Raw genomic sequence first — 9,081 nt, forward strand, 5'->3', positions numbered from 1 at the left:
GTGACGTCAGTATCGTATCCGAATAGCAGAAAAAGTATTAAAAAAACTAAAAAATTAAAGAATCGACTGTTAGGCGGTGCGAAGTTCGCCGGGTCAGCTAGTATATATATATATATATATATATATATATATATATATATATATATATATATATATATATATATATATATATATATATATATATATATATCTGATCTTCTTACTACTTAGTGTTAGCAGCATTAGCTTAAAATTTATATTTCATGGAAGGGAGGAAGGGACTGTTAAAAATACGGACTTCCAGTCTCATTGCTTACATTCTTTGATTATATAGATAGAGCACCCAGTCTCAAAAACGGGTCAACTTTTTGTCAGCTAATTGTCAAATTAGCTGACTCGTTTTTTTATTAGTGTTCTATCTAAATACTTACGCACATAATGTATCTTGATGTATCTATATTTAATAAATGAAATTAATTTAAAAAATAAATATGGAAGTTCTAAAGGAATCATTCATAACTATTTATCACGCAAAATTGTATGAAAAAGTTGTCCCGCTTTTCTCGAAGCATTTGTATGGAGACACTCTTTCTATATAATCTAAGCTTACAATATACCTTATCGACCTCCACATATCGCTAGCTATGGGGCAGTTACCCCCCATTACTAACAAACCCTATCTCTTCAATGCATCAGTTTGGGAGTTATAATGCTACAGATAGATATAAAGATACGTTAAACTTATAACACCCCTCTTTTTGCGTCAAATTTTAAAAATGGAACGACAATATTTTCGAGCGTTTACCGCGCTAACACGAAACGCCTAAGACCATAGATAAGATTTCAAAATGTCGTCGGCGTGATAAAAACGCTAAAACAAGCGGCCGCTATGTTCCCTTTCGCGGTTTAATGGGCGATACGTTTATCGTGCGGCCATTTTATCGTGCGATCCGACGCGTTTGTGGTTGATACACGATAGAACGCCGACCGCAACGTTTAATACAAATGTTTCCAAAGGGAGCAGACCCTCTAGACAAGTGGCTTGCGAAATTCGTCGATGGAATGGATGGAGGGCCAGGTCGTCAATTCGGTTTTATTTTTGTACTAGTTTTATGCCCGCAACTTCGTTCATTCGTAGAGAGTCTACCATGAAATGAAATTCCAAAATTTCGGACTTAATTTCGTATTTTCGTTTATACTGAAATCGATCAAGCAATTAGTTCGTCATAAATTCTAGCACAAAAGTCCAAAGGAATGATACTTTAAACGGTATGTATTATGTGATTTTAACATCAAATTTGTGTTTCGTTCGGCTTCGAAATTTCAGAAAACATTTCATGGTAGATCCTCATAAGTAGGAAAACCAATGCAATAGCCCACTTGTAGATGGCGTATCAAGATAAAGCCTACATCAGTTTTTTATTTAGACCTTCAGGAACACAACTAAAAACTACATCCAATTTGATGCAGCAGTTTTTGTATAATACTCGAACAAACATACAGATAGATCTACAAAATTTCTAAAAACCTAGTGTTCTAATTTTATAGTTTTTATTATGACCTGTCATAATATTTTTTCTTAAATATCTCCCATGTACAGACATCGTGTAGTTACTATTTTATTATATTAGTAAAATTAATAATATCTGACGTTTGATTCCAGAGGGAGACTTTGTACAAAAGTCGATTGCTTGGGTACCTCTGTCCCATTCGTGTTTCTACCGTGAAGCAGTTGTGTTTGCATGGCTGTGTTTCGGTTTGAAGGGTGGGATATGGCAGTGAATTTACAGGGTACAGAGGAATAACACCTGAGTCCTCAAAAATGGCAACGCATGGGGGGTATCATGGGCGAAACAGTATACTCTGTTATGTCCATGGTCTTGCTCATGTCTATAGGCAACGGTTACCACTTTCCATCAGGTGGGCCGTCAGCTTGTTTGCCATTCTAAGTTGTATAAAAAAAATCTATCTATCTATCTAGGTGTCATGTCATATAGAGAGGTCAAAGATATGAAATGGGATAGAGCTGGTTGGAAGAAAATGTTTGAATTAGTTGCACTGACAATAGGAAACTTTTAAAGTAAAAGAGAGATGGCGGGCACGTAACCAATTCTCACCCGTGTGTTTCCATTAGAGGCACGCCATTTTTGCCTCATACAAATCGCTAACATCAATTAGTGTCTTAAAATTCATGTTTGGCACTCGTGTGCCAATTTTTTGTCACCTTCCAGGACGCATTTCGTTCAAATATAAGAGCACATAGTTTTGAGATGTAAAATGCGACCGCCATGTTGCGCCAAGTTTGTTCATAACTAGTTTCCGGCCGTGACTTTGTCTGCAATTGGAATATAGTATATATAATATAGTAGTAATATATCTCCTTCTAATGCTGTTTTGTCCCGGTATGACGGTATGAGGTATAGAATGGGACAATCGGTCCCTTTCCGTGGGTCTCATAGGAGGCGATTTAGGGAACTTAATGGTCTAGAGAGTGGCAACTACTGGACCCCAGGGGGAAGGGATTATTAGTTATGGGGAAGTTAGTCCTTATTGCTATATATAAATATATATAAATGTACCCAATCAGGTCGACCTCCACGTGGTTCCCCCTGGAAACAATCGTGACTAATTTATCGTTGAATTAGTCACGATGAGCTAACTGATCTGTCTTTTCATTTTTACCTATCACCTCTCACTGGTGCCCCGCCAGTGTATACTGATAGCCCAGGCGGGGTTACCATGTCATATTCACCTATTTAGATTTTAGTGAGCGGGTCAACCGTTTAGGCGCTATAAGGTAACACCATAATAAAAATAAACAAACAAACTTTCACATTTATAATATTAGTAAGAATTTTCATCTTTTTAAAATCAGAACAGAAGGAGACTTTGTACAAATATCGTTTGCTTGGATACCTCTGTCCCATTCGTGTTTCAACCATGAAGCAGTTGTGTTTGCATGGCTGTGTTTCGGTTTGAAGGGTGGGATATGGCGTGAATTTACAGGGTATAGAGGAATAACTTCAGGAATGGCAACGCAACGAAACAGTATACTCTGTTATGTCCATGGTACTGCTCATGTCTATAGGCGACGGTTACCACTTTCCATCAGGTGGGCCGTCAGCTTGTTTGCCATTCTAAGTCGTATAAAAAACAAATCACAAATATTATTAAACAATATTATTTTTTCTTGAAATTGGCTGGCTTTTTTTTTTATTGAACTAAATCTGACAAGTTTCAATAAAAGATTTGACGTACAAACAAACATAGTGTATATTATTATTTGTATGTTATTATATTCAAAATGCCAGTTTATTTCATTGAGCGGTACGTCAGAAGCCCACTGTGACATGGGTAGTGCGATACTAGATAAGTATGTTGTGACAAGCGCAGTACAGACGAGCGATTAACCGCTGCGATTAGTTGCGCAACTTTTTGATGAGCCTCCAAAAATATATTTTTGTATGTGAGAAAACATTTGTACTTCGTCGTCAATTTCTACAGTAAAAAACTAGTCAGTTGTAAGAAATGAAAATTTCAAAAACTATTGTACATTATTTTTGAGTCTTTAAGAAATCTAGAATAAAGAAGTATCTGTATTGAGCATGTGTATATGTGAGTATATATAATTAAAAGTTCGTATAAATTAAATATACTTATAAATGATAAAGAAAATCTTTAATAAGACATCCAACTGTTGAATTAATAAAATTATTAAATTAGCTGCATGTAGCCTTTCCTTTATAAAAAATAATACACATTCAATACACTGTTTTTTTTTTGCACCCCACATATATGCAATACCACATAAACGAATAACACACACTTTTACATTAGTTATTACAAAAATGTCCAGTACAACGTTTAAAAAAGTACCTTCATTCAATTTATTTTATAACATGGCCTAGTATATAAATTGAGAATCTGTAGTTGGTTAATGTTTGATGTAAATATAATGTTTTATAATTATTCTAGATACAAGCTGTGGATTCCAGATGTAATATTAAAATGGAAAATAAAATAAAATTTATTGGATTAACTACAACCATAGCACAAACTGCTCAGTTTGGGAATAGATGCTCTTGTGTAATATATCTAGTGGTATTTATTTATCCTTACTTATATTGAGAAAATTTATTTGTTTGTTACTTTTTACCGCTTTAGCCAATACATATGAAATTTGGTATGAGATGGAGTACATATACTACTTTTTATTCCCGCTAGTAAACGTATCCCGGTCACGGGAACGAAGTCGTGGGTAAAAGTTAGTATTAATATAATGAAACGAAAGAGATGATTTTACACGCGCTAAGTTTTAGGGCTATCATTTGTATATGAAAAATTATTTTTGCATTTGATATTTTTTTTTGTGAGGAAAGCTATATTGGCTATTCAACAGCACGACACGACAACAAGTGAAGCCGCACGATACAGCTAGTATGTGCATATGTGATAAATAGAAAAATAAGTCAAGCAAAATGAGTAATGCTTATGAGTCGCTCGTCTGCAAAGACGTGTCACTATACCAAATAAAATATATTCGTTTTTCGTCGTAAAGTAATTCGGAGGCAGACCGACGACTCATTATTTCTTTTTTTTTTTTTAATTTTATTTTTTAATTCTAATGCATCGCCTGTCAAATGAGTATGTGGCTTTATAATGAGACAGTATCTATAAACATAGGTTTTAGTGATTGGACGTCTGTTCGTCGTTCAATCATTGTTATTATCAATATTGTTATCACTAGCCAACACGCCAGGCTTCGCTCGAGTATAAGACAATGGAATGCTATACTGTGACACCGATAATAGTTGTTTAATTATTTAAATAACTTTATTGACTTAAAGTAAATACAAAGGCGAACTTAATGCTAGCAGTATTCTCTACCAGTCGACCTTTGGGATGAACAGTGAATCATGAACGTGTTGCTTCATTATTGAGATATATATACATACATATCTGATGAAAAGTGGTAATCGTCACCTATAGACATGAGCAGTACCATGGACATAACAGAATATACTGTTTCGCCCATGATACCCCCATGCGTTGCCACACTCAGGTGTTATTCCTCTGTACCGTGTAAATTCACTGCCATATCCCACCCTTCAAACCGAAACACAACCATACACACACATCTGCTTCACAGTAGAAACACGAATGGGACAGATATGCCCAAGCAAACGACTTTTGTACAAAGTCTCCCTATACAATGTATTTTGTGCTTTGGATAAAATAAATAAATACCGACTATGTGGTGGGATATGGCGTGAATTTACTGGGTACAGAGGAATAACACCTGAGTCCGCAGGAATGGCATCGCATGGGGGGTATCATGGGCGAAACAGTATACTCTATTATGTCCATGGTACTGCTCATGTCTATAGGCGACGGTCACCACTTTCCATCAGGTGGGCCGTCAGCTTGTTTGCCATTCTAAGTTGTAAAAAAAAATATGTAATAACATTTCAAAAATTATAATTTAAAATTACAATTACAGTTATGTACAGTCAATACAATTCTTTATTTTCTTTTATTTTTTTAAAGGTAAAAACCCATCCTTGCAACGTCTAGAGACAAAGTTCTATAAAGTCGGCCGGGTGCGGCGCGGCGGACAAAAAAGAAATAGTTTTGCGTGTTGCCATCACACGGCGACTGGTAAAAATGTGTATGAAATAAAACGTTGAGTTACGACGTATAAGGCCCTTCGCACATTTGAGCCATTGACGGAAATTCGACTTTCTCTACAATTAGGCTGTAAGGAAGCATTGAAGCAGGTTGTATTTTTTTTTATATTTGTATTTTGATAACACCGTCAATTGTGAATCGATTTGGAAAATTATTTTTTTATCTTAAACTATGTATATACTTACAGATTGATCCCATTGAAATTTAATCAAAATCGGTTCAGTAGTTTAGTTTTTGAATGAAAATAAATGGTTTTGTTACAAAATGAATTTAGTTTTATAATTTTTCCAACTTTTTAATGCGTGATAACTCATTTTCTTTATTAAATAATACGTTAAGATACATTCTATGCGTAAGTAGGTGTAAGTATATAGAACACAGATAAAAAAATGAGTCGGCTAATTTGACAATTTATTTTAATTAGCCGACAAAAGTTGACGCGTTTTTGAGGCTCGATGCTCCATCTATATAATCTATGTCAATACACCATTAATTTTTTTATACAACTTAGAATGGCAAACAAGCTGACGGCCCACCTGATGGAAAATGATAACCGTCGCCTATAGACATGAGCAGTACCATGGACATAACAGAGTATAATACTGTTTCCATTCCATTTGTTGCCATTCCTGAGGACTCAGGTGTTATTCCTCTGTACCCTGTAAATTCACTGCCATATCCCATCCTTCAAACCGAAACACAAAGTCATGCAAACACAACTGCTTCACGGTAGTAACACGAATGGGACAGAGGTACCCATGCAAACAATTTTTGGACAAAGTCTCCCTCTGGTGTTTATATTTTATATTAAATGCATTCGTTTGAAACAAACTCGTAATTTGAACCTATGACCTTGTAGTATTCAATGTGCGGATGGACAGACAGATCTGTAGAACGTGTTTTATTTATTGACGGCCAGCTCGAGGACTGCAGTGAGAAGGTATCCAAGGTCAGGTCAGGTGTCGAGTCGGGACCCAAGTTAGCATATGCCGTGCCATAAAATATGTCTGGCGACGGTAGATGGCTGTATTTATATAAGGTATTTACTGTAGGTATATACCAATCTATGAAGGGGGAAAGGGATTTATAGTAATGGGGACTAACTGCCCCATTGCTAACAAAATACCGTCCTACATATTTATATAATATATATATGTATTTATATATTTATATTTTTTACTCACTACGCTTTCTAAAATTGTATACTATTGTTTACCCGCGACTTCGTCTGTGTGACCGGAATATTCACTGAACATGATGACAAGTATAGCCTATGTCCTTCTCCATCCTATATAGTACATGTATACCAAATTTCATAGTGATTGGTACAGCCGTTAAGACGTTAAGAGGTGACAAACAAACAAACTCACTTTCATATTTGTAATAATCGTAAGAATATTAATACATTTGTATTTTTTTTTCTTTTTCGCTGTCTTTTCTATTATATTATCATCATCATCACCATGTTCATTGGAATGGAAGAAAATTTTTACTTGTTTTATATATTTTGGTTTTTTTTTTGTAAATGTTATTTGTACTCATATATACGCAATGCCTGGTATTCTTTTATCTCTTTTCACTGTATATCTCTGTTGGTATTTTTTTTTGATGGGTGAAAATGGTATGGTAACCCCGCCCGTACTAACGGGATACACTGGCGGAGCACCAGTGAAGGGTGATAGATGAGAATGAAAACAGGCCAGTTAGCCCATCATGATGAATTCATCAGGAGTTAACCATGATAGTTTCCAGGGGGAACCGCGAGGAGGTCGACCTGGTTGGGTATATTGCTAGCAATAGGATTCTCAGTCTCCATTACTAACAATCCCTTTCCCCCTTGGTATTTGTGTGCTGTACGTAATGCAAATAAATTGTCTATCTATCTATCTATCACTGTTTTTTTTAATGGGTGATAATGGAATGGTAACCCCGCTCGCGCTATCGGTATACACCGACGGGGCACTAGTGAAGGATGATTGGTGAGGATGAAGCAGGTCAGTTAGCCCATCGTGACGCATTCAAAAAGAATTGTACACGATGGTTTCCAGGGGGAACCACGTGGAGGTTGACCTTATAGGGCATATTGCTAGCAATGGGGCTGTCAAACTCCATTGCTAACAATCCCTATCTATCACTGTTGAACATAAGCCACCCCCTGGTGGTTGCCAATAGTCTCCACACTTGGCAGACGAGTTGGCAAAATAAGATATAAAATAACGTCTAAGTATTTGTTTTATAAAAAAAAAAATAGCCAGAAAGAAATTTCTCAGAACTTGTTAGGTGTTTGGGGAGCGAATTTTTTAACGTATGCTTTTGTATTATTTAGCGATCAAGAGCTGATGTTCGTCCAATAGAATTGCTTATATTAATTTTTATAGTTTTTTTTTTAATATTAAACTTTTTTTTTATACCAATAAGCCTTCTTCAGGCAAGCATACGGCTCGCCTAGTGGTAACTAACTGATTACTGTAGCCAGATTGGATATTTTTCACAATTTTGAGTAAAATTTATTTTTTCCCGATATTTTGGAGAATGGACATTCTTGGATAATCGCTTAGAACTTTTGAGTTATGTTTTTTTTAAACCGTTAAAGAAACTCATATTAACATTTGTTTTTTTCTATAAGTTACAGGGCAAACGAGCATGCGGCTCACTTGATGGTAACTGATTACCGCTGCCCATAAGTACTTAACAGAAATAAAGTAACTGCGTAGCCGGCCTTTTAGGAAGGAATATGCTTCGTCGAGCCGTGTGTTCCCGGCATAGAATAGGCCACCGTTTCTTTTCCGTGGGTGTCGTAAGAGCCGACTAAGAGAGGGCGAGGCATCAGCGTCTCTTTTAAAACATCTCTAAAGCTTGACTATGGTTGCCAATCTGCCTGGCAAGTATGGCAACTACTGGCAAAACCCCCAAGGGAAGGCTTATGTTCAGCAGTGGACAGTTAAAGGCTGATATGATGATCATGATGATGCTTTGTCCTTAAAGGTTTGTAATACTTTTTTTTAATAGATTGTAATGGTATGGTAATCCCGCCTGCGCTAACGGTATACGCTGTCGGGCACCAGTAATGGATGATAGGTGAGAATGAAAAGGCAAGTCAGTTAGCACATCGTGATGAATTCAACGATAAATTAGTTACGAAAGTTTCCAGGGGGAACCGCGTGGAGGTCGACCTCATAGGGTACATTGATAGCAATGACGACTAACCTCCCCATTACTAACAATCCCTTCCCCCCGGACTGGCTTGGTTGCATTGGAATTGGCACCAGTGGAAGATGATAGGCGAGAATGAATGCAGGTCAGTTGGCCCGCCATGATGAATTCGACAAGAATTAACCATGATGGTATCCAGGGGGAACCGTATGGAGGTCGACCTGAGAGGGTATATTGCTAGTAATGGGGCTATTAGACCCC

This window comes from Galleria mellonella, unplaced genomic scaffold, assembly GCF_026898425.1.
Source record: "Galleria mellonella isolate WM207_F2 unplaced genomic scaffold, CSIRO_AGI_GalMel_v1 utg1789, whole genome shotgun sequence".
NCBI lineage: Eukaryota > Metazoa > Arthropoda > Insecta > Lepidoptera > Pyralidae > Galleria > Galleria mellonella.